The sequence below is a fragment of the Peromyscus maniculatus genome, chromosome 1 (genome assembly GCF_049852395.1).
Source record: "Peromyscus maniculatus bairdii isolate BWxNUB_F1_BW_parent chromosome 1, HU_Pman_BW_mat_3.1, whole genome shotgun sequence".
NCBI lineage: Eukaryota > Metazoa > Chordata > Mammalia > Rodentia > Cricetidae > Peromyscus > Peromyscus maniculatus.
Window position 1 is genome coordinate 97,705,225 of NC_134852.1, and position 26,355 is coordinate 97,731,579.

General features: G+C 35.4%; 1 pseudogene; it reads left to right on the forward strand.

The window, feature by feature from the left end:
- The first annotated feature begins 2,836 nt into the window (after positions 1-2,836).
- Positions 2,837-25,692, forward strand: LOC102916602 (vomeronasal type-2 receptor 116-like; annotated as a pseudogene).
- The last annotated feature ends 663 nt before the right edge of the window (positions 25,693-26,355 follow it).

A 26,355-nucleotide genomic window follows, 5' to 3' on the forward strand; every position in this document is an offset into this window, starting at 1 on the left:
CATCCATTTAAATGAAAACATTATAAAATCCACTGGTACATCGTTTCAGTAGGTAGCCCAGATACAATAGACAAATATGGTATGTATTGGCTTACATGCAGACATTTGATTTTGAGTTAATGACAAGCAAGCCAGAATCCACAGACATAGAGGGCCAAGTACAAAATAAGGGACTAGGAAGGCCAGATATATTTTCCTAGGAAATGAATGGAAAATTTATAAGTACATATTAATGGGGAAGATGCTGGAATGGGATTATCAAATGGCAAGAAGGGTCAAAATATGGAAATAGGAAGGGAAAAAATTAAACTTGAGGCCATTTGAGTGCTATATGGAAATCTAATAAAATAGGAGCTTCCTAACATAGACAAAACCATGAAGGTGAGGTGATCTAAATGAAATCATCCAAAAATAAGGGAGAAAGAGCCACAAATGGACATAATTTCTTCACTAATGAAGCTTCCAGTCTCAAGATTATGTTACATTTAATTGAAGCATTAAACAATGAGGTCCCACAGCAAACCCAAAACAAACCAGTCTGTCATTAAGTGTTGCTATTGACACACTGATTGCAAAGTCACATTGCTGAAGACAACAACTATACAACTCACTGAAAAGGGAGATGTAAATCTGGTGTCTACATGGAACATTCACTCTGATATGCTAGAATCTTGAGTACAGGAAAGTATTGTACATGCCATCAAAGGGAATCATAAACAACAACACAGTCTCAACCTCTGTAATCTACACTGTTATTCTGCCTATACTGAATGATAGTTCAATGGTAGACAAATGTTTTGGTAAAAACATACCAATAGCCAATTTGACTAAGACAAACTCCACTATATAGAAATCATATTCAACATTACTTGCTTGACCAAGAACCTCAGACTACATAGCCTAGGGACCCAGGGTAGAGCCAAATACAACTGTTCCAAAATCCATATTAATAAAAATATTCTAAATGGCAATCTGCTATCCTCAAAGTTCAGTGCCTTTCTCAGCCATCATCAGAGAAACTTCCTCCTGCAGTTGATTGTAACTCATACAGACTCCCAAAGCAAGACATTAGCAGAGAGTGAGAAACATTGAAACACTTGGTCCTAAATGTATTAACTATCAAAGGCCTCCTCTCAGAAAGTATAAAACCTAGAGAGGATGAAGGACACTAAGAAATCAAGAACCTGTATTTTAACTTGATTGATGAACATATGCACTCACTGACACAGCATACATGGGTTTTCATGAGTCTCCATCATATGGGGATCTAGAGCTGAAAGAAGATGTAGACACATGCCCCCATTCCTAAGCTAAAAGCAATCTTTAATTGGTTAACTGCTTCCAAGTGAATATCACTGGGCAAACTAACTACTTTTAAGGTTTGGCTTCATACACAGCAGTAGATGGCCAGCAGAATCTAAACTCCATGTCGTCCTTGGAAATTCCTTGTCTCACAATGTCATGTCAGGACTTTACAATTTTTGAAAGTTTATCATTTTCTTTTTGTCTTTTATATTAATTATTTAATTGTTTTCCATATATTTATTGTACATTTCCTTTGTATATATAAGATTTGTAGTTATAAGATTCTATGTGTTACACAACAGAACTGATTCATGTCCCTTCCCTTGGGCTATTTTTATTCCTTTTCTACATTTTATTTAATTTCTATATGTTGGTTTCAGTTTGAATACATTAAGTTACATTTTCTTATATTATAATCCCTTAAAGAATGTTTGTTTTCTAAGGAGAAACAGAAACAGGAAAGATCTGTTTACAAGGGTAGGGGTGAAAATATAGGAGTAGATGGTGGGCAAACCATATCAGGATATATTTTGTGAGTAAAGGAGTTATTTTCAATAAAAATAAAAATACCAACTCACCAAACAAATAAAGGAAAAGAAACAAAGATCTATATTGTTTTATTCACATAGAAGTCATTAAAAAATATGGAGTAAATTAGGGGTATTAGACTATTCAAAGAAAAAACTAATGTGAATAACCAATATTGTAGATATAGAAGTGTATGATCATGAGCTATCAATTAACTGGAACTGAGGCTCAGCCAATGAATAGAACTATAAAAAAGCTGTTTATCTTTTGCATTGATATTGAGATACTGCCCTGGACTTCTCTTCTGGACAGAAATTTATGATTTCAGGATGATTATTGGTTCTCTTAACTCTGCAACTGTGGGAGATTTTGTGTTGCCTGTGGCCACTCAGTGTGTGTGTGTGTGTGTGTGTGTGTGTGTGTGTGTGTGTGTGTGTGGTGTGTGTTAAATTGCATGCTCTGTGGATATCAGGAAACCAAATAGGTGTTAACGCATACCATCTCATAAACATGCATAGATGCAATACTTGTGTGTATATAGTTAACTCTCCCTAGAATGGATTCCATATCATACTTGGTTTGGAATTTCTAATGCAATGTGCTTAAAATACTTCACATGTTGATAAGAAAAGAAATCATGTGGATTAGGGTGGTTACATAGATATCTCAGGACGAATCTAGCCTGGGGCCTTCATGTCTACTGATGTGGAGGGAATCACATGAATGTGGAAATGAAGATAATTACTTAAATAGAATTACTGAAATTTTCGTGTGCCTGAGCATAATAACTCAAAGGCACACCCTGAAGCTGAGTATGTTTAAGAGTTCTCCAGAGAATAATAAGGTGAGAAGAATTATATTAGGAAATAAAAACACACTTCTGACTACTAGAGCAAATAGAGAGCCACATGTGTGTGTACAGGCATATTTGAAACGTGGTTTTCTGTGAAACTCTGGGTATTTACACTTTTATCTAGGTTCCAGTCTTGGTGAGATTATAAAGATGTTCTATTTGACATTTTTCTTCTTGGTCCTGAGGCTTTCCTTCCTTTTCTGCAGTTTGGTGGGTCCCAGCTGCTTTCTGAGATTTAAAGATCCACATACCTGGGGTGAGGATAAAGACCCTGATTGTTTTTTTTCTATTTACACAAAGCATGGTCACATCAAGAATGAATATTTAACCACGAATCTAGATAAGAAGTAAGTGCCTTTCATTTATTTGTTTTTGATTGATCATCAATATAATATTTAGAAGGCCCAAGTTTGGTTAAAATATCATTCTCCAAGTTTTCTGTCTGTTTTGCCCTACCTTCCTATCTAGAACATGGCCAAAATTTATTTTTTATGCTGATTGTTACCCTCTTTCAGGTGATTTAATGGTTATCTGATTCATCTTTTTAGAGTCAGATTTTTTAGGCTGAAAGCTTGTAGATGTAACCAATCGTATTATTAAAATAAGAAACACAGAGCCAAGGTAAAAGAGAAAAGCCGAGAGGTCAGAGCTCAGAGATAAAATCTTACCTCCTCCAGTGCTCCTAGCTTCCCCGAGAGAGGGAGGTACTTCCTGTGTCCCTGTTTAAATAATCTTTCTGTTCTGCCTTCTCATTGGTTGTAAACCCAACCACATGACTGCCTCATCACTGCCTGTAAGTACCGCCCTCCAGGTCTTAAAGGCGTATGTCTCCAATACTGGCTGTATCCCTGAACACACAGAAATCCACCTAGCTCTTCTAACCACCACGCTCTTACTATGGCTCTAATAGCTCTGACCCCAGGGCAACTTTATTTATTAACATAAAATTAAAATTACATTTCAGTACAACTAAAATATCACCACATTTCCCCTTTTCTATTTTAATAAAAAGAAAAAAGGCAAAAGGTTATAACTAACAAAAGAAAAACTATATACAAAAGTACAATAACTATATACAATATATACAAGTAACAAATACCTAAACGATGTCTAGTCCATTTGTATTTGACAAATCAGAGAAAATAATTCCCTTATCTATCCTATTTTAGTAAGTCCAAAATGTATCTAATTCACTTTCTATCCTAATTAATCTTCAACTATAACTAACTAATCTTCAACTCCCTCAGAGACGCAAGAAGGAAATAATATTAGCTAACAAAAATAAAAACAAGAAGTGCACAAAAGCAGCTTCCAAAAATTTTGTGAGTTGACAGAAACAGCCAGCTGCCTGGACAGTCACCTGAGGTTTCTCCACAGTGTTGGGGCATCATCTTCAGCCTATAGGCTTATCGTATCTGACAGACTCATTTGTGAAGTAGGTTGTACACAAGGTCAACAGTTCAACCTCACATTGGGTGAGAGCAGTCCATGTACCAGAAACACCTGAATTCCACTAGTGTCATGTCATGATTCAGGATTTTAAATTCTGGAAATTGTTGATGGTTTTTGAATTCAGCTGTCCATTCTTCTTGGCTGTGTATATATGGCTTCATCTAAGCATGCCCTTCTCCACATCCCTCTATTAAATGCCAGTCTACTATTGAGAGGCGTGAGCTTTCAGTTGCTGTTCCATTGCACAACAGAAGCCATCGGCCCACTGCCTGTTCAGCTGCCTTCAAAGAAAAGGGCACTGTACCTTTTCCAGATTGTGAAGGCCACTTCAGGGATGGTGCCATATTGTCCTGGCCTCAGAAGATGCCTTCTGATAAAGCCATAACCACACTTGTTTTGGCAGGAATCGGTAGTCCTTTGTTTCGTGTTCTGTCTGTCCATTTTTTCTGTTGATTTGAGGATACTTTGTTGTCCAGTGGCTAACTTTTGCCACAATGAAAATTAACTTCATATGCAGTTTCTTCAATGCCCATATTTTCTCTGAAGTAGATTGGTACTGCCAGGAGCCGACATGTCTCAAAAAAGAAAAATTTCTAAGTTATTAAAACATTTTAAATGCCATATTCTGTAGATCTCTGAAGGGTTTGAAGATGACCTGTCTAAAATACATCTGCTCAATTTTTAAAACATATCTAATATGACTACAATTTCTATTGTAATGTCTAACTACTAACTTTCATTTCTTTATATCCTAATAGTTGGTAATAATGTAAAGTATTTAAAACTAGTAATTGTCTTTTTCTTTTCTTTCTTTCTTTTTTTTTTTTTAAACAAGAACCTTAAATCTAATCTCCTTTGCTTAGCCTTTTTCCTAACCCTTGACAACTTGTAACCTACCCCCCTAAATAATGAAAATTATCCCAGACCCAAAACCCATTAAAAGAACCAAAAAACCACCCGCCCCACACCACTTCTTTGGCAATGTGGGTGTCATATTCTTAAAATTGCTTCCTGCTGGGTATGGGCGAAGTTATCTTTATCCTGAAAGAAAAATTTAGGTTAATTGTCAAATTCTAGGAAAGGTAACTATATCCTTCATTATTATCCAGTCTGTGTATAATGCCAAAGTTCAGGGTTTATCTCAAGTCCTTATTCAAGTAGTCTTTGAGACTGGATCATCTCAGCTAGTCATCTCAAAATTGCTCTGAGCACCTTGTAGTTCAAAGCTGATCTGTAGATTATGTTTGTCAGCTTAGTGATATTATTATTGTCCACGTGGAATTGTTGTTGTTGTTGTTGTTGTTGTGGGGCCCCATCTTCTTTCCGGAGACTTCAGTTGATGTTAGGCCTGGCCGTGATTTCCTGCAGAAAACTGATAAGAGACTCGAACACAAAGACATATATATGCAGCTAACTGAAGCCTTTTTTCTAGAATTAGTTAGTACTCTATATGACCATTCATATCTTAACAAAGTTTAAAATGTATATATATATTAATCTTGTAAATTTTGATATAAAATTTATACTTTAAGAAAAGTTTAAAGAATCAGAATAGAATCAAAGAGTTGAGATTAGTAATAGAATAGTCCCTTAATTAATTTGGCTTTTGTCCTGTCCCATAGCAGAAAATGGCTCCTTTATTCTGTCATGATACAGGGAGTTTGTATTTTCATTTTAACAACATGCTTGAGTTTAAAGAAGGAGAAAGCCATTCTCCAACTCCAAAGTCAGCTTTAAATTTTAATTGAACTGGGACTATTAGAAAACCAATAGTGTTAAATCTTTAGAGAAAAGCAGAAACAAACATTTAAGAAGACATAAAATTTTTTAGATAATATATACACATATGCCATATACTCCAATATACTCTGTTTCCTGGGATAGATGATTTGTCCCTTTTCTTCAGTTGTCTCATTTGTCTTGTGTTCTTCAGATTCCTTAACCTTCATTCTCCTAAAAGACAAAAACAAAAACCTTCCCCCAAGACTAATTTTGGGGATGTTCCTTTTTGGCAAGTTATTATCTGATTAAATGAAAAGACATGTGTTACAGGTACAAGTTAGTTTAAATTGGATGTTCATGCTGGTTGATGAACTATCACCTCCTCTAATTAAGAGGTTTCTCTTGTTCAAATCGAACCTATATCAATTTTGATGGTACCCACAGCTTATCTTCTCCTATAGAAACAAAAGCAAAACCTCGTCCCCAACGTAATACATACCCTGGCTTCCATTCTGAGGTCAGCACATCCTTAAAGTATATAGGCTGATTTAATTCTGTAGTTTTTTCTATTATCCAATGTCTCTCTGCAGCTGTTGTTCCTTTCTCATTGGCATTCAGAAAATTCAAAGTTAATAGAGCATTATGCAGTCTATTTCTGGGGGTTTTTGTTACTCCTTTCTGTTTATTTAGCATATCCTTTAGAGTTCTGTTTGACCTTTCTATAACTGCTTGACCTGTAGGATTATGTGGTATACCTGTAATATGCTTTATTTTGTAATAATCAAAAAACTGTTTCATTTTAACAGAGACATATGATGGAGCATTGTCAGTTTTGATTTGTGCAGGTATACCCATAATGGCCATAACTTCTAGCAAATGAGTGATTACAGAATCAGCTTTTTCAGAACTCAGAGCAGTTGCCCATTGAAATCCTGAATAAGTATCAATGGTGTGGTGTACATATTTCAATTTTCCAAATTCTGCAAAGTGAAACACGTCCATCTGCCAGATTTCATTCCTCTGAGTACCCTTTGGGTTACATCCTGCTGGTAATGGTGTTTGATTATAGAAGGAACAAGTAGGACATTTCTTTACTATTTCTTTGGCTTGTTGCCAGGTTATGGAAAAATCCTTTTTTAAACCTTTACTATTGACGTGATGTTTTTTATGAAAGTCTGAGGCCTCCAGCACATTTCCTATCAATAATTTATCAATCTCATCATTGCCTTGTGCTAGAGGGCCTGGCAGACCAGTATGAGATCGGATGTGAGTTATATATAAAGGATGACTCCTTTTCCTGATTGTATCTTGTAATTGAATAAATAGTGAAGTTAATTCTGAAGCATCAGGGATAAATTCTGCAGTCTCAATATGTAACACCACTCTTTCAGCATACTGAGAGTCAGTTACTATGTTGAGAGGTTCTGAAAAATCCATTAATACCAACAGAATAGCATACAATTCTGATTTTTGCACTGAATTATAAGGACTTTGTACCACTTTACTTAAATTTTCTGATTTGTAACCTGCCTTTCCTTGTTTGTTGGCATCTGTATAAAATGTACGAACTCCAGATATGGGTTTTTGCCGTACAATTCGAGGCAAGATCCAATCAGCTCTCTTTATAAAATCAATTCTGTTGCTTTTGGGATATTTGCTGTTAATTTCTCCCAAAAAATTACTGCAAGCTCTTTGCCAAGGTTCACTTTCTGTCCATAATTTTTCAATGTCCTCCTTAGTTAAAGGTACGACAATTTCTGCTGGGTCTATTCCTGCTAACTGACGAAGTCTCAATTTTCCTTTCCAAATCAAGTCAGAGATTTTTTCCCCATAAGTTTTTAATTTTTTATTTGGTTTATTTGGTAAAAATATCCATTCCAATATAATATCTTCCCTCTGCATTAATATTCCAGTAGGGGAATGCCTAGAAGGTAAAATAACCAAAATGCAATCCAGCTTTGGATCAATACGATCCACGTGCCTTTCATGTACTTTCTTTTCTACCAAGGCCAATTCTTTCTCAGCTTCAGGTGATAATTCTCTTGGACTATTTAAGTCCTTGTCACCTTCTAAGGTTTTGAACAAATTAGTCAGTTCATCATTTTTTACCCCAACAATAGTTCGTAGATGAGAAATATCTCCAAATAATCTTTGAAAGTCATTAAGAGTCTGTAGTCTATCTCTCCGAATTTGCACCTTTTGGGGTCTAATTTTTTGTAGCTCTATTTTATATCCTAAATAATTAATAGAATCTCCTCTTTGTATTTTTTCAGGAGCAATTTGTAATCCCCAGCAAGGCAAAATTTTCTTTACTTCTTCAAACATTCTTTCTAAAGTATCTGCATTTGAGTCAGCTAGTAAAATATCATCCATATAACGATAAATTATAGATTTAGGAAATTTTTTACGTATCACTTCCAATGGCTGTTGTACAAAATATTGACACAGAGTTGGGCTATTTAACATTCCCTGTGGGAGGACCCTCCATTGAAATCTTTTAACTGGTTGAGAATTATTATAAGTAGGCACTGTGAAAGCAAATCTTTCTTTGTCTTTTTCTTGTAAGGGTATTGAAAAGAAACAGTCTTTTAAATCAATAACTATGAGAGGCCATCCTTTTGGTAACAGAGTAGGCAAAGGCATCCCAGATTGTAGAGAGCCCATTGGCTGAATTACTTTGTTAATTGCTCTAAGGTCTGTTACCCTTCTCCATTTACCAGATTTCTTTTTAATAACAAATACAGGAGAATTCCAAGGGCTGGTTGACTGTTCAATATGCTGAGCATTTAACTGTTCTTCTACCAGCTCTTCTAAAGCCTGGAGTTTCTCTGTTGTTAAAGGCCATTGCTGAACCCATACAGGCTTGTCTGTTAACCATTTTAAAGGTAGAGCTGTTGGTATTTTTGGAAGATTATCAGTTGTTGTGCCCTGTTCCTGTATAATATGGATGGCTGGTGACCACTCAAAATAATGCCTTCTAATATTTCTCTCAGAAACATGTGCTAGTTTATGATTTGTTTCTGAGATTGGAGGGATTTTAATCTGAGTATTCCATTGTTGCAACAAGTCTCGACCCCACAGGTTCATAGCTATGTTAGCGACATATGGTTTTAATTTTCCTCTCTGTCCTTCTGGACCTATACATTCCAGCCATCTTGCACTCTGTTTCACTCCAGATAATGTCCCAATTCCTAACAGTTGAACGTTTACCTCCTGAAGAGGCCAAGCTGGATGCCAAAATTCTGGTGCAATTATGGTAATGTCCGCACCTGTGTCTACCAGACCAGACAACAAAACACCATTTATTTTTATCGTTAATTTTGGTCTCTGTTCATTAATAGAAGTTTGCCAAAAAATTTTCTTTATGTTTTCTCCTGAATTTTCTATTCTCTCTTTTTCATCATCCTGACCAGCATGATTTATTCCAATAGTCATTTGGTTATTTAATCGCTCAGAGCAGGGATTTCCTCTACAGCTGCAGGAAAGGTTTGAACTGGTTTTGCTATGGGGGCCTGCATGAGGCCCCTCCGGGAGTTTCCCGAAAACTGAGGCAAAGGATTACCCTGTCTGTCCTTTGTTGATCTACATTCGTTGGTCCAGTGTTTTCCCTTACCACACCTTCTGCATACTCCAGAAGGAAGGGGCATTCTGTTGCCATTGTTCCTTGAAGAAACATTGCTTCTAGGAATGACCTGTTTACAGTCCCTTTTAAAATGTCCTTGCTTTCCACACCCAAAACATCTAACACTCCTCAAACCTTTTGAAATTACTTCTCCTACCCACGTATCATGCTCATCAACCTCAACATTAATTGTTTCTCTAATCCAATCTTCCAAAGGTGCAGATCTTGCCCTTAACGGCCTGATTATTCTTTTGCATGCTGCATTCGCATTCTCAAATGCCAAAGCTTCAATTATTGCCTTACTAGCTTCTGATCCTGAGACCATTCTGTTTACTGCTGAAGCCAGTCTTTCTAAAAAAATCTGTGAAAGATTCTTTTGGGCCTTGCATAACCTTTGTGAATGACTCAGGTTTTTTTCCTGGTTCATCAACTCTGTCCCATGCATTCAAGGCTGCCATTCGACATAAAATTACAGTTTGAACATCATATAAACATTGTGTTTGTATTGAAGCATATTGGCCTTCTCCAATAAGCTGATCCTGACAAACTTGTATTCCTTTATCCCTCCATTGTGTTTCTACGTTTCTAGCTTCCTCCTTAAACCAAGTCAGAAATTGAATTCTCTGGCTGGGTTCCAGAACAGCTTGTGCAAGGTCCCGCCAGTCCTGTGGTATAATCCTATTATATGTTGACCAAGAGTTTAACATTTGCTTTACATATGGGGAATGCATGCCATAAGATACTATTGCCTCCTTAAACCTTTTAAAATCCATCAGTTCAATTGGAGCCCAGATATTTTGTGTAGCCATTTGATCAGGCATCTGCTGTACGGTTACAGGATAAATTAAGGATGATTGTGTGAAAACAGGCTTTCTTTCTGTAACCTTATGATCCAAACTTGAACCAACTTCACTGTTAAAATTAACAGGTTTTTCTAAAGCTGTTATCCTGGCACTTAAATCGACTATCTTTTTAAATAGTAAAATGAGAATAAGCATGGTGATTAACTGCATAATTCCCATAATACTAATCTTTTCATATAGTTGTTCCATTGTCAGACTGCCTAAAATTTCAAACAAAACCCAATTTTCTTCCAATGTACACAGGAAACCCATTTTTTTTAAATGTGGAAAAAATTTGTCTTTTAAATAGTTTCCTTTATGACTTACCAAATCTGCGTAGAACAGTAGAAATCCGAGCGAATTTCAAAAAAGCCACCTAGAGTCCTAGGTGTAAATCCAGAGAGAGAGAGAAAGAGAGAGAGAGAGAGAGAGAGAGAGAGAGAGAGAGAGAGAGAAACAGAGAGACAGAGAGAAAGCAAGAGAGAAAGCAAGAGAGAAAGCAAAAGCGAAAGCGAAAGTGAAAGTGAAAGTGAAAGCGAAGGGGTAGCCGGCTAAAGCTTAAAGCCAGCCACTTGTTCCCTCTTGAGCCGAGTCAAGGCTTGGCTTTACAGCCAGGGGCCCTGTTTAGCAGGGCAGGCCTGAGCTGTTGGTAGCACTGGCTTTAAGCAAGCAGCTCACAGTCCAGCCTGAGCCCAGACCTGGGCCGGGGCTAGGGAGCAGGCTGCTCCGGCTAGGGAGCCGGCCCCAAGCAGTTTTTAATGGATTCTTGTCACGTTGGGCGCCAGATGTAGATGTAACCAATCGTATTATTAAAATAAGAAACACAGAGCCAAGGTAAAAGAGAAAAGCCGAGAGGTCAGAGCTCAGAGATAAAATCTTACCTCCTCCAGTGCTCCTACCTTCCCCGAGAGAGGGAGGTACTTCCTGTGTCCCTGTTTAAATAATCTTTCTGTTCTGCCTTCTCATTGGTTGTAAACCCAACCACATGACTGCCTCATCACTGCCTGTAAGTACCGCCCTCCAGGTCTTAAAGGCGTATGTCTCCAATACTGGCTGTATCCCTGAACACACAGAAATCCACCTAGCTCTTCTAACCACCACGCTCTTACTATGGCTCTAATAGCTCTGACCCCAGGGCAACTTTATTTATTAACATAAAATTAAAATTACATTTCAGTACAACCAAAATATCACCACAAAAGCTGAATGATACACCCTGTCTATATTTCTTCTGGAGAGATTTCCTTTATATTGGCAATTCCTACTGTATGTTCCCAAGTGCTTTTTCCAAGAAACATAATCCAAGGCACTGAGAGGAATCAATTTCTTTGAGGCTGAGTAAATTTTTCTATAAGTGTTGTGCTAGTGTTTTTTTCCATCATGATAGAATGAACAATTTGGTATTTCTTAAATTCTTCATGGCACATTTCTTAAAAGAATACTGAATTTTTATTCAAATGTCGTTTATGTCATCATTTCAAAACTGCTGTACTGTATGACTCCTGCAGCTGAAATCAAGCATAAAAACATAAAAAATCACTCACTGTGCTAATTTTATTCTTTGCAAAAAAGCAGAATGTCCAATATGTCTAGGCAGGATTTTTGGGTATGCAAGATGCTGGAAAGAAGAAGGCAGAGATGCCAGGAGATGCAGAGCAAGCAAGCGGCACTACAAAAATATGGTTATAAAGTCACGAGGCAGAAAGTAAATTAACAGATATGTGTTAAAATTATAAGAGCTAGTTAGAAACAAGCCTAAGTTAAGGCTGAGCTTTTATAATTAATACTTTTCCCTGTCATTTTTTGGGGGCTGAGGCTGGCAGCCCAAAGAAAAACTCAACTATAGTATGTCACTGTAATATTGATTTTATATTAGCCTTGTCAAGTGCTAGAATGAAAATTGTTGTCTGTAGCACATGCCACAATTAGAAAGATATCTATTAAATAAAAATATGGTCACTACTCTTACTATTTATTTTATTTTCATGTCTTGATTCTCTGTACCATAACTTTAATCTCTGACACTTATTCCACATTTGTTTCTCTTTTCCTTTTTTTCCCAATTATAGAGAGTGGGTTCATATGTTGTGGGAATATGTACAGCATTCTGTAGATATTTAGATTTGACCATAATTTAACTGGATTGGTGATTTGTACTGGATTTGATATTTGGTTTGGATAATTGTAGCAATGTCTCCTGTAGAATGCTAAGCAAATTGTCACATGTAACATTCTAAAGATCTGGTGATAAACATGTACAAGATGGGCATTGTACTCTCTGTGAGGGATACCACAATGAAGTTTTAATATTTGAGACAAAAGTTATATTAATTTATTAATAACATATGGATGAATATAATTCATAGCAGAGAATGATGTTTGGAATCATGGAGCAGAGGAGAGAAATTTTCAAGAAGATTAAGGAAATAATGAAGAACAGCAATAAAACTGGTTTCAGTGTAAAACATAAACATAGCTATGAAGGACAATGAGGAATGACTTCAAGTGACATCACATATTTTTTACATTGACAAAGCACTTTTCACAGTGAAAGGGAGCATGAGGCTGATGACTCAGAGCCCAAAATACCAAACAAATTTTAAAAATCTCTAAGAGGAGGTTCATTAGAACATGAATAAGAAAATCTTCACTCAAGTTAGGCACAGTTTTGTTATATCTCTACCAGTCACTAGAGTTCTTGAAGTTGGAGAGAAACTGTCTTCTTGGAAGTTGAGATGAGAGAACTTGCAATTTCCCTTTATATTGGTTCTAAAATCTCATCAGTTTATGGCTAAACACTCCTCAATGACATGATCTCTCTCAGTAAGTTTACTGGGATATTCGTTAAGGCAAGAAATGGATAATGTAGGCGTAAAATCAACCGATATACAAAAGTTGCTAAATGGTACTGATCCTATTCATGATTTTCTACATGTAAATAAACATTTGTTAAAAAATGGCATTGAATTATCTGATATGCTTTGAAGAATATATTTATCACATAAAACATCATAGAAGAATGTTTCTATACCTGTTTTGTCTCTGTTCATATGCTGTATCATTAAAAAGAACATAATAGTTGATAAAGAAAATGATGTTGTAAAAATTAAAAATTGAGCAAAAGTTCCCTACATGTTCCTTTGTCAGGTTGAATTAAGATCTAATTTTATAGTAAAGCAAATAAATTATTCATTTCGAAAACACAAGTATAATAGAGGTAATTTATTTTATATATGTATAAATATATACATACATACACATTCATACACATATATACAATTTATATATTAATATTCATTTCAAATGTTTATCTAGTTTAAAATATTTTGTGTTATGCATAAATACTTATTAATAATATTTTTATGATATTTTATATTACTTTCAGTGAACCCTATATCCTATGAACTTATTTTTAAAAAATTTCAGGGTTGGGGATTTAGCTCAGTGTTAGAGCGCTTGCCTAGCAAGCGCAAGGCCCTGGGTTCGGTCCTCAGCTCCGGGGGGGGAAAAATTTCACCCTTTTTGTTCATTAGTACCTTCAAACTTTTAGCATTTATAATTTGCTAAAATATCTTTGAAATTAGTGTGTTTATTCCTCAGTTTTGTAATCTAACACTGAAAGAAACACTCTCTAACATCCTCTCTGTTTTATTTTACATCTTTTAAATTAATGAGAGCTTACACATGAGGTAAATATCATTTGAATGTGTTTTTTATTGGATCCCAGAAGGAATGTTCATATGATTATTCATGTGTTTGTAGTAAACATATTTGCTAGTAGCATATGTCAATATGTGACAACCCTAGTCAATGCTTCTTTTCATGGACCTTGTATAACATTAGTAATTGATATTGTGACAAATTATAGTATTAAAATGAAATGTTTGATATGAGTTCATTTTAAACTTGATTTGAAGATTTGCTTCAATATACCAGACCAGTATTAGGCACCCACAGTTTTCTTTTTTTAAATCAAATTTTAATTTAACTTTATTATTATATTGAGACAGTAGTTAATTTCAAACAATGATAGATGGCAAATTCAAACTTGAAGGGAATATGTGAGATAAAGGCTTAAACAAACATACTATACACGTGCATGAAATTCTCAAATAAGGAAAAAGTGGTTGAAAAAATATCAAAAACTTATTGTTTTAACAGGATATAAATTTTTACACAGCATATTTTAGAAAAATACCAGAAAAACCACACAGAAGGTCACACATTCATCATCTTCAGTGAAGCCCCATTGTTTTATATTGAAATCCACCAGCTACTTTTCTTCAGTTACATGTTTACTCATGACTTGGCCAAAGACATTTCAAAATTACCAAATGTCTCAAAAATGTGTTCTAATGCCAGTAACAATGAAGTTATGTGCTTTACTGGATTTTGTGCTTCATGTTGTCTCTGGAAGAGTTTTAGAGTTAATCACTTTTGGTTTGTTTGTTTTAGTTTTTCTTTCTTTTTTTAATTAAGAAAATATTTTCATTCATGTTATACAGCACAGTTTTCAAAATGAAATCACTAAAAATGATTATTAGTTGACCGGTCTGACTAGATACTTCAGAGTATAATCAGCCTTTTTGGTGTAGAATATAATAAATTAGATTTCGCATATTCCAACTCCTTTGATGACACATAATCATAATTTCTTTGACAAATCAGAGGCTTTTCCCATTGTGGATTCAGAATTCACTAGAACTTGTGATTGGATTGATTGATGACAGAAAGGTAGTATATTGTAAGTATTTTTCAAAATTTCTTTTATTCATTTTACATACTAATCACAGATCTGCTTCTCAGCCCTACTCCCATTTCCTCTCCTCCCCCATACCTCCACTCCCTAACCCTCTATTCCCCCACTCCTGCCTTTGCTCCCCTATCTATCATCCCCTCTTCCAACAGGGTAACTTCTCCCATGGTGGGGACAGCTAGCCCCGGTACATTCAGTTGAGGCAGGACCAAACCTCTCCCCACTGCATCAAGGGTGGACAAGATGTCTGACATTAGATAATAAGATCCAGAAAGCCAGCTCATTCAGCAGGGATACACCCTGATCACATTGCCAGGGCACCATACCTAGATACACAACTGTCTCTGGAATGTAGAGGGTCCAGTCCAGTGCCTTGCTAGTTCCACAACTGTCCAAAGTTCATGAGTTCCTTTGAGCTTGGTTCAGTTGTCTCTGTAGATTTCCCCCAACATGATCTTGACCCCTCTTGCTATTTGTAATCCCTCTTCCTCTACTCAACTGGCCTCCCTGAGCTTGGCCTGGTGCTTGATTGTAGATCTCTCTGCATCTGCTTCCATGTGTTACTGATGAAGGCTCGCTTGGTCCAGTCACAACTGGGAGACTGTATTTTATTTCTTTATATATTAAGAATTATTATAGATTTGATTTGAGGGTCAGTAATATTCTTGAACAATGTTTATATATGGCACACTTGATATGGGGATAAGATATTCTAATGGAATTGTAGAATCCTAATTCATTGTCTACTATTTTGTTTACTCAAGACATGGTATAAATACTTTGGCCTTCACTCTCTCCAACCTAGGTGCATGGTGCTGTCAGGAATAACAATTTAACTGCATTCACATAAAGTTAAATCTCCAAAATTGTGAACTAATATAAAACTGTCATGATTTGAAGCTAATTGCATAAGGCACAATTTTTATTAGTTGGTTAAGAGTTTGGTATAATGTAATTTGACAATAATTGCTCCTCTCCTTCACCACTCTTTTTAATTAAGCCACCAAGTATATTTTGTGCTTCTGATTAATTTTGCACATGAGTCCTTCCATTGGGAAATGAATGATCCACTATGGGTCATACTCGTAAAGAAAATTGAGTCTTCCCTTAAAAGAATTAATTAATGGCCAATATTAATCTATACTTGACCATTTTTTTCTGTGGTGAATGTGATTTGTGTCTAGATTGTTTCTGTTATGTATGTATAAAGGTTTTACATAAATCAGCAAATTCATGACTTCAAATAAAGCAAGAGATACCTAAAAACACAGAGGAAAGGAACTAGATAAGAAATGAGGATTACCCCATTAGGGAATAACCAATAGAAATCTTAATGTTAAAGGAATTTTGTTTAGCTTATAAACAAATAGTGGCAACAAAATTTTGGTCTAGAAAACAAACAGCGTTCAAGTTTGACAGTACCTTATCACATTCACGCTTTGCAGCAGAAGGCTATGCGATGAATTGAAGGGGAAATAACATTTACTTACACTCCAGATTGTCCATGGATTAAAATGAAAATCCAGAACTGGTGATCAATCATATTAGGAAATGTGAAAATGATTTTTTAAATGTTTGTAAATCACTAATTGGTCAAAGATATGATGTAGAAACCTTTAAATGAAAGATGAATGGATAGTAAGAGTTCATGGAAATTGATGACTTGAATCCATAAGAATAAGAATTATAATTTCTGAAAATTTATTTGGAAAAAATGATTTTAGCAATTTTAGATATTAATGTCATACAATAGTAACTTTGTTGCTTGAACTAGAATATTCCTATTTAAAACTGGAAATTCCCATACATCAATGAAATCCAACCCAGATGGCAGAGCACTAAAAAACAATTCAGGCTTGGATATTTCTGAATCCAACAGAAAACTTTAAGAAATAAAAGAATAGAAAAACTTCAGAGTAAAATTATTCAAGCATTAGAACCACAAATTCTAGGGCAAATATACTATTCATTCAATTGATTACTAGCTATAGAGGAACAGAATAGGCTAGTACACTCAGATATGGAACATTGTCCTAAAGCAATAGAATACACACAAGAGGAAACAAAATCTGAAACAATGAAGGAAAACAGACAATGAAACAAAATTTTAACAAATTATTACATATGATTTTCTTATTAAGAAATTTTCTATTCATTTTCATATCAACCACAGATCCCCCTCCCCTACCTTTTCACATCCTCCAGCCTTTTGCCCCAACACAGGCCCCAATTCAACCCCTCCAAGACAAGGCCTCCAAAGAGGAGTCAGCAGAGCCTAGAACACTCAGTTGTGGCAGGTCCCAAAACCTCCCCCCTGCACGAAGGCTGTGTAAAGTATCTCACCAGAGGCACTGGGCTCGAAAAAGCCCACAGATGCACCAGGGTTGGATCTTGATCTCACAACCAGGGGAAGGGGGAATCCTTAAGCAGGTAAAGGTAAAGCTACACAACTCCCTTGCCTATGCAGGGGGCCTAATCCAGTCCCATGGAGGATCCGCAGCTATTGGTCCACAGTTCATGAGTTCCCACAAGTAGGCTCTGTACATTTCCCCATCATGATCTTGATGCCCCTTGCTCAAGGAACCCCTCTTCTCTCTCTTTGTCTGAATGCTTGGAGCTCAGCCTGGTACTTGGCTATGGATCTCTGCATCTGCTTCTATCAGTTACTAGATGAAGGCTCTATGCTGACAGTTAGGATATTGACCAATATCATTAATGATGTAAGCCAGTTCACTCACCCTCTCCACTATTGATATCAGAGGATTTGCATGGAGATTAAAGTTAAGATATTAGAGAAGGACAATGTTTTGATAATTAGCACAAACCAACAGGAATATAGAAATAAAACTAGCATGTTCAGATGAACAAATAAAAAATAAATTGTTCATCAAAACCTAAGCGGCTGTAGCTGGCAGTTTTCTGTGTCCTGCCTGGTGCCTCAGTCACTCAGAATCAACTAAACACATAGAGGCTTATATTAATTATGAATTGCATGGCCATGATGTATGACTCAATTTTCTTATAAGCTAGTTCTTATATCTAAACTCAGCACATTTATATTAATCTATATGTCACCCTGTGTTCTGTGGCTTTACCTGTGTGCCATTACATGTTGCTCTCTGGATGGCAGGATGTAGTCTTTTCCTCTCTGCCTTTCTTCTTCCTGTCTCTCTCTTCAATTTTTCACCTAGCTATAACCTGACTTGCCAGAGGTCAAACGACTGTACTTATCAACCAATCAAAGCAATACATATTCAGAACATGCAGAAAGACATCCCACAGCAAGGACCCATGTGGAGACGGTTTATTCTTTGTAATAAATGGTCATTGTTATAAACAATAATATTCATTGAAGATTATAGAGCATAAAATAGAATGGAAAAGGACAAAGGTGTGTGAAATGCAAAGAAAAAGTAAAAGAAATTATGCTTATTGTTTATAAATTTAAACGTTCCCAGCGATGGATATATTTTTGTTATCCATTATTTATATTCATAACTAAGTCAGGGCATTTTCAACATTTGCTTCACTGTAAAAATCTATCACAGTCTGGGTAAAATATAAAATCCATCTATTTTACATTTATTGTATTTACTATAATTATACAATACAGGAATAAGCAGGTTCAATGTCTTTTAAGACCTTCTTCTCACCATGCACACAGACAACGAAATAAAGCTGTATGAAAGTTTAAAATCAAAGCATCCCACATGAGTGAGATCCACCTCCTAAACTTTTAAGAATTCTTATTTAATCCCAGAGAATTCATGTTCTCAAACAGCACAGTGACAGGGCTTGTGTCTCCATTACAATTGGAAAAACAAGCATTAAATACATGAAAACTATTTTTAAGGCTGGGCAGACACACGCATTTAATCCCTGCATAAGGGAGGCAGAGCCAGGCTGATATCAGTGAGTTTGAGGCCAGACGGGTCTACTGAGATACTGAAAGAGATCAAGAACAGGCACCAAAACTACACAGATAAACTCTGACTCAAAAAAAAAAACCTACTCATTTGATTTAATGTTACATTTGGAGCCCCATCTCTAATGATCGGTTTGCTCTCTTTTCAGGTTGACATATAAGAGTATTCACTTGATTTTGACTCTTTATTTTGCTCTTGAAAGCATCAACAAAGACCCTCACATTTTACCCAACATTTCTCTGTTAGTTAAAGTTGAATGTAACCTCCTGGATGATTGGAGAATGAATAGTTTATCCACAAAATTAGGTGAATTTCTTCCTAACTACTACTGTATAAATCAGAGAAGATATTTAATCACACTTACAGGTCCAATATGGTTATCATCTGCTATGCTTGGACCACTACTGCACATGACAAATAAACCAGAGGTAAGCATGGATGAGTTAGTTTTAATGAAACATTGTCTTCTTTCATCCTGATTTTCAGATACCAAGGCAGATTAAAGAAAAAAAGTATGTATGTGTGCATTTTGATGCATAGAATTCTAAGCATATATACTGATAAAGCATTGACATATACCAGTACTTTAGCATAAATAGACCCAAGGACAAGGAGAAATTTGAAGTATTTCAGTAGCAGACTTAGCTCATCTGTACTTTTTAAGATATTCACAAGAAATTACATAAAATTTAATGAGATGAAAATCCACATGCCCTAATATTTTCAGTTTATGATGAGCATAATTAGTTTTAGACTGATCAATATGTATTCTACCTTCTTCAATTCATTGCCTTTCAGCTTTACTATGGACAATTTCACCCTCTCCTGAGCAGCCATGAACAGTTTCCACATTTCTACCAGATGGCTCCTAAGGACACATCTCTGGCTTTGTCCATGGTGTCTTTGGTGGTGTATTTCAGATGGAACTGGGTTGGAGCAATCATTTCAGATGATGACCTAGGACTTGAATTTCTCTCAGAATTGAGAAGAGAGATGCAAAGAAACAGTGTGTGCTTAGCCTTTGTGCATATTATTATGGAAGATAAAATATTATTCCAGAAAAATACAAACAACTATTATAATGAGATCACAGCATCATCAGCCAAAGTTGTTATCATTTTGGAGACAAAGACTCTCATCTGCAACTTAACCTTAGACTCTACAGATTATCAAACCTTAAGAGGATCTGGGTCACCACTTCGCAGTGGGATATGATCACACATAATGGAAGATTACTTCTTGATTCCTTCTACGGGACCTTTACATTTTTATTTCACTTTTCTGAATTATCTGGTTTTGGAACATTTATTGAGACAGTACATGATTCCATGTATAGTAATCCATTTTCCTCTGCCAAATTATGGTGGATTTATTTTAATTGTTCTCTGACTTCATTTAAGTCTATGAACTTTAAGAATTGCTCAATAGAAAAACGACATCAGTGGCTATTCCAGCAACATTTTGAAATGTCTGTGAGTGGTACAGGTTATGTCCTATACAATACTGTGTATGCTGTGGCCCATGCACTCCATAAGATGCTGCTACAAGAAGTAGATACATTGTCAAAGTATTCTGGGAAAAAACTGGAGTTTGACTCTTGGCAGGTAACATGTATTTCAATGAATGTAATGTAGTGTCATAAATATAATTTCATAATAGATAATGTAGGTTCTCTCCAATAATTCCATGATCATTTCTATCGTACACAACAATTGTGTACCCTTAGATAGAATTTCATGGGAAATTTATTGTTTATGGTAATTAATCCAGCCAACACTGACACTCAGACAGATGTTCATGATCTATACCAAGAATGTTTCCCATAATATTTCTTCCACATGTACATGCTTTTCATATTTGAAATAGTAATGTATTTCTTTCCATGAAAATTTGAAAGCCAACAAAAAGGTGAATGTCCTTGTAAGTGATCAAAATGTTGGTCAGCAATTAAGTGAATAGATTCTAAATAACAGCAAGTAATTCTTCAACACTTTTTTAACATACCAAGAACCTCAATTCCTTAGCTAATGATCAGGTAACATTTAGAAGAAATAATGTGGGTAATACCTGTCTACTCTCCAGGAATATCATTCAGGTGGGCAAGTGTTAAATTATTAACATCAGTAAGAAGCTGGTATTTCCAAATCATATTGTTGTTATTATCTATATTTGGATTTTTCCATCTACTATATGAGTAATTGGTATTAAGTCACATTTCTAGACAGATTAATTATAATTAGTGGTAACCTACACTTCTAAATATTTCTTCTAATGTGTAGGCATACTTGAAACTAACATAATAAATGTTTCAGATGGTCCATTTCCTGAAGAACATACAATTTATAAACCCTGTTGGAGACCAAGTGAACATGAATCAGAAAGTAAACCAAGATGTGGAGTATGACATTCACTACAGCATTGAGTTTTTGCCTAATCTTGGCCTTAAGGTGAAAATAGGAAAGTTTTCCAAACATTTGCTACATGGACAACAATTGTATATGTCTGAAGAGATGATAAAGTGGAACATAGACTTTAGTCAGGTTTGTTGGACTTACTTGAACAACTCTACAAGCAACATAAGTAACCAAAATCTCCAAGTTTCCTTCAGTACCTTCCTGAAATAGAGTATTTTCAAATATAGTCATTAACTTATTTCATACATTTCTAGATTTTTCTTTTAGGACACATTTTATTTCAGTAGTATGAATATTCATAATTTGTGAGGGGTCTTCTTTTCCTCTTGGCTTGTTGGCCACAAGGTTAAGAGGGCCAAGTCAGTAGCTCTGACAGAAAGTTTGTACAGGGCACTTGAGCATGAGCAGAGACAGCTCTTCAGAAGACAGACTTCGATGAATCAGCTCAACTGTATTCTAGAATATAAGGAATATATTAGACTGGGGAGACTGGGGACAAACAACAATTTGCATTAAGTGGCAAACTGTCATCACAAGCCTTAGTATGTGGCAGTAGTGTTCTATAGCAGAACTCCTAGCACAAATGTTCTAGAAGGAATCTGTGCCAAAGTTCAAGCCAAAGATGAATCAGCATCTGCTTTAGAGACAGGCTTCTGGTTTTAGACAGCTTTTCAGTTACATGCTCAGGTACATTCCCAAAAAAAGGACAGGTAGGGGCAGGAAATTCTTCTGGAGGAAGGGAAACACATGTTATGGAGCTTTTGAGATAAGCTGCCAGGCCATGGGGAGGCTTTGACATTTACCAGACAGCAATGTCTTCCAACATCATAGCTATATATTTAGATGTCTATGTGTGTAATAGATACATAAATATTGATTAAATATAAACATGCATATATACATACAAGTTTATCATTATATAAATCACAATACATCTATGATATATAACTACAATATAAAATAAATACTACTTTTTAATTTATTTGCATATTTGTAAAAGGGTGTTTTTCAATAGTACTGTGTTCTAAATTTCTATCACCGTTCCCAAGTAGATCAGACTTTTTCATTATATTCCATTTGTTATTTTTCTCAGATTCCATCCTCAATATGCAGTTTGCCTTGCAGTCCAGGATTCAGAAAATCCCCTCATCAGGGAAAGCCTGTCTGCTGTTTTGATTGCATCCCTTGCCCAGAAAATGAGATTTCCAATGTGTCAGGTAAATATACAACATACCAACATGTTCATTAGATTGGTAAATTTCTATTGTCTCAATGACACTTTCTGGGAATTGAAAAGATAAAATTCATCATGTAGTCAAATGAGCAGCAATTCTGCCTTTGAGCATCACAACCCGTGTCCTGAGACACATTTTTGAATCATTACTCCAGCACCTACCTATTCATGTATTAATTTTATTTGGAAACTGATTTAAAGTACTAAATATCACTGTAGCATTTATCTTAGCCAGGAATCTAGTCCTTCATAATATATTTATTTTTCTTCTTTCCTAAGACATGGAATCTGCACATTCTTATTTACATAGTATATGTGAGATGTGATAATTTGTAGATGATCGTTGATGATGCCTCCTGATTAAGAGACATGTATTTTCTCATGTGTCCAATGTAGATCATGCTGTCAATTGTTTGGTTGTATTTTCATTAGGAGACTAGTCCACAGGTGAGTTTATAGACAACATTTAGAATTCCAAAATGAAACATTTATTTTAATATTTCAATATTGAAAACAAGTATTCATGTAAATTTTTCAGACTGCATAGGTGGGGATATCTTTTTAGAGAAAAGGCACCCAGGGAACAATTTAATAGTGATGTTATAACTACCATAGCAGACAACTGAAAAAAAGGAATTAATATTTTGAGAGTAATAACACAAACCTAAAAAATAAAATTGCTCTTTTATTTAATCTGCAAAGAGAATGTAAATTGTGCTAAATAACTTAAGCATCATTAGCATGGGGATTCATGAAGAGTTTACATACAAATAATTCAATTGAAATATTAAACATTTTGTAGAGGACCAAGTGAATAATGGGAAAAACAGTTTCATAGAATACTAAGTAGAAAATAAATTGGTGAAAACTATGTTTTACATATATTAACTTTAATTGAAAATAAATCTAATATACTAGTATTTGAAAATTGGTAACTGCTTATGTATATTTTAAAATAATAAAAATAAAATATTTATAGCAAATAATTATTATAAAATAATTAGCAATATAAAAGAATACGAATGTACTGGTCCAATTGTTTGGATAATATCACATATTAAAATAGGACAGAACAAAAGTAATTGGTAAGGATATACAGTCATGACTGGAAAGACATAATAAGAGTAATATTGTTACTTTAAATTTGCTCTGGTGATCATTCAATTGAATGCAGTTGAAAATGTGATGTTATAAATCACATGATATGGGTGGAAGAGAGCTTCTATCCTTTATTGTGTTCCTTATCTATGTCCTTAGGGGCGGAGCCTTGTCCTACCTCATCTTGATATGCCAGGCTTCCTTGGTACCCATGGAAGGCATGCCCCTTTCTGAAGAGAAACAGAGGAGACATGGATTGGGGGATGTAGAGGAGAGCTGTGGGAAAGAAATGGGACTAGAGAAGGGAAGGGGAACTGTGGTCTGGAAGTGAAATAAATGAATACATTTGTTTAATTTAAAAATATGGAATATATCACCTTCATATTTTCTTCTCAAAAATTTTTTTCTATTTTGGTCCAAACTTACAGAAATTAGTAAAATGATAGATTCTGTTAATAACCAAAATACATAAGAAACCTAATAATAAATCGGATACATTTAACATGTGGAGACTTTAGGTGGTAAATGGTTCCTGAATCTTCTGCTTTCCCTGACATTATGCATGCAGTCTTATAAGCAATATATGGGGTTGTTCATGTTTCAGTACACAAACAGTTACAAAAGGGCACTGGTATATAGTACTTGCCTTGCAGTTGATAGAAAGACAAAAGTATCAATGGAAGAACTTGTTTTATGATTTTGTACTTTATAATCGACTGAATAGTTAAGAATAAGTATGAGTTTCTATATTGTACTCAGTAAGGTGTTTTATTGTGTACACAATATTCTGTCACATGTTAATTAATTCTGGCAAACAACTAAAAAGTATTGGATGTAATGACAGATATTAAAAAATTGTGCATTATAATATTAGATTGTTGTTGCTATTAATTCTTAAATAAAAAATAACTTTCTGTCTACCTCAAAAAAATTCAGAAGAATTTTTAATGCATTAATTTAATATGCCCTGTAAAATACCAAGAAATATTGAACCTGATGATTCACTTATTCCTGTACCAGACATGGATCAGTGTGTGAAGTGCCCTGATGATCACTATGCCAACCCTGAAGGAAATCACTGTCTCAAAAAAGTAGTGGCATTCCTGGGTTATGAAGACCTCTTGGGAATGTCCATAGCCTGCTTGGCTCTGTGTTTTTCTATTCTCACAGCTTTTGTACTGGGTGTCTTTTTGAAACACAAGGACACTCCCACAGTCAAGGCCAACAACCGAGCTCTGAGCTATGTTCTACTCATCTCCCTCATCTTTTGCTTTCTCTGCTCCTTGCTCTTCATTGGCAAACCCAATATGACCACATGCTTCATGCAGCAGACCATATTTGCTGTGGTGTTCACTGTGGCTGCTTCTACTATCTTGGCCAAAACATTTATAGTAGTACTGGCCTTCAAGGTTACTACTCCAGGTAGAAGGATGAGGTGGCTCCTGGTGTCAGGGGCACCTAACTTCATTATTCCAGTTTGCACTGTGATTCAACTGATTCTATGTGGGATCTGGCTGGGAATTTCCCCACCATTTGTTGATGTTGACATACATGTTGAAAAAGACTACATTTTTATTGTTTGTAACAAAGGGTCAATTATTGCCTTCTATTGTGTTCTGGGATACTTGGGCTCCATTGCCATGGGAAGTTTCACTGTAGCTTTCTTGGCTAGGAATCTGCCTGACACATTCAATGAAGCAAAGTACCTGACATTCAGCATGCTGGTGTTCTGTAGTGTCTGGATTACCTTCCTCCCAGTATACCATAGCACCAAGGGCAAGGCTATGGTGGCAGTGGAGGTGTTCTGTATCTTGGCCTCCAGTGCAGGGCTGCTTCTTTGCATCTTTGCTCCAAAATGCTATATTATTTTGTTAAGACCTGAGAGAAATTCTTTTCAAAAGTTTGGAAATGTGCATTTTAAAATTGAAAATACTCATTAAATTTTCCTTTATTGTTAGAGCATGCTTCCCAACAAGACTACACTGACAATTGTATTCTCAAATTTTACCTCAAAATGTGTACTTTGTCTCATGAGTAAAAGCAGAAAATAAACCACAAATCAGAGTTTTAAAATTTGGCCCAGATGTTAATTCTCATGGACTTTGGTGACCTGACATTACTATATCTGTAATGCTTGTTTCCTTCTTTATAGCCATGCTTGGTGTTGAATTGGATAATAGCTATGCATTAGTCTGAATTTTATATAAAACAACTAATATAGCTTTTCCAGTATTAATTATACAGTAAGGTTGTATTCCATACTAAATCATTACAGTGGGGAGAATATAGCCATGTATTTAAATGATGATTCACTTTAATTTGATATGGGATAATTAAGAATTTACATAAATTAATTAGTTCATTTTTGGACCAAGTATTTTGTGTTTACATGACATATATACATTGATATATAACAAAAATAATAAAAAATTAAGAGTATTTTAACTTGAAAATCAGGTCTTGTGAATAGTGACAGTGACTGTAGGAAGGATAGGGAAAGGGGCCAGATATTATTCTATTTCACTAAAAACATAATGTTAAGAAAAGGAAATTTTCTCATTTTCCTGCTTCTTTATTATCATGCCCTTCACATCCTACATATA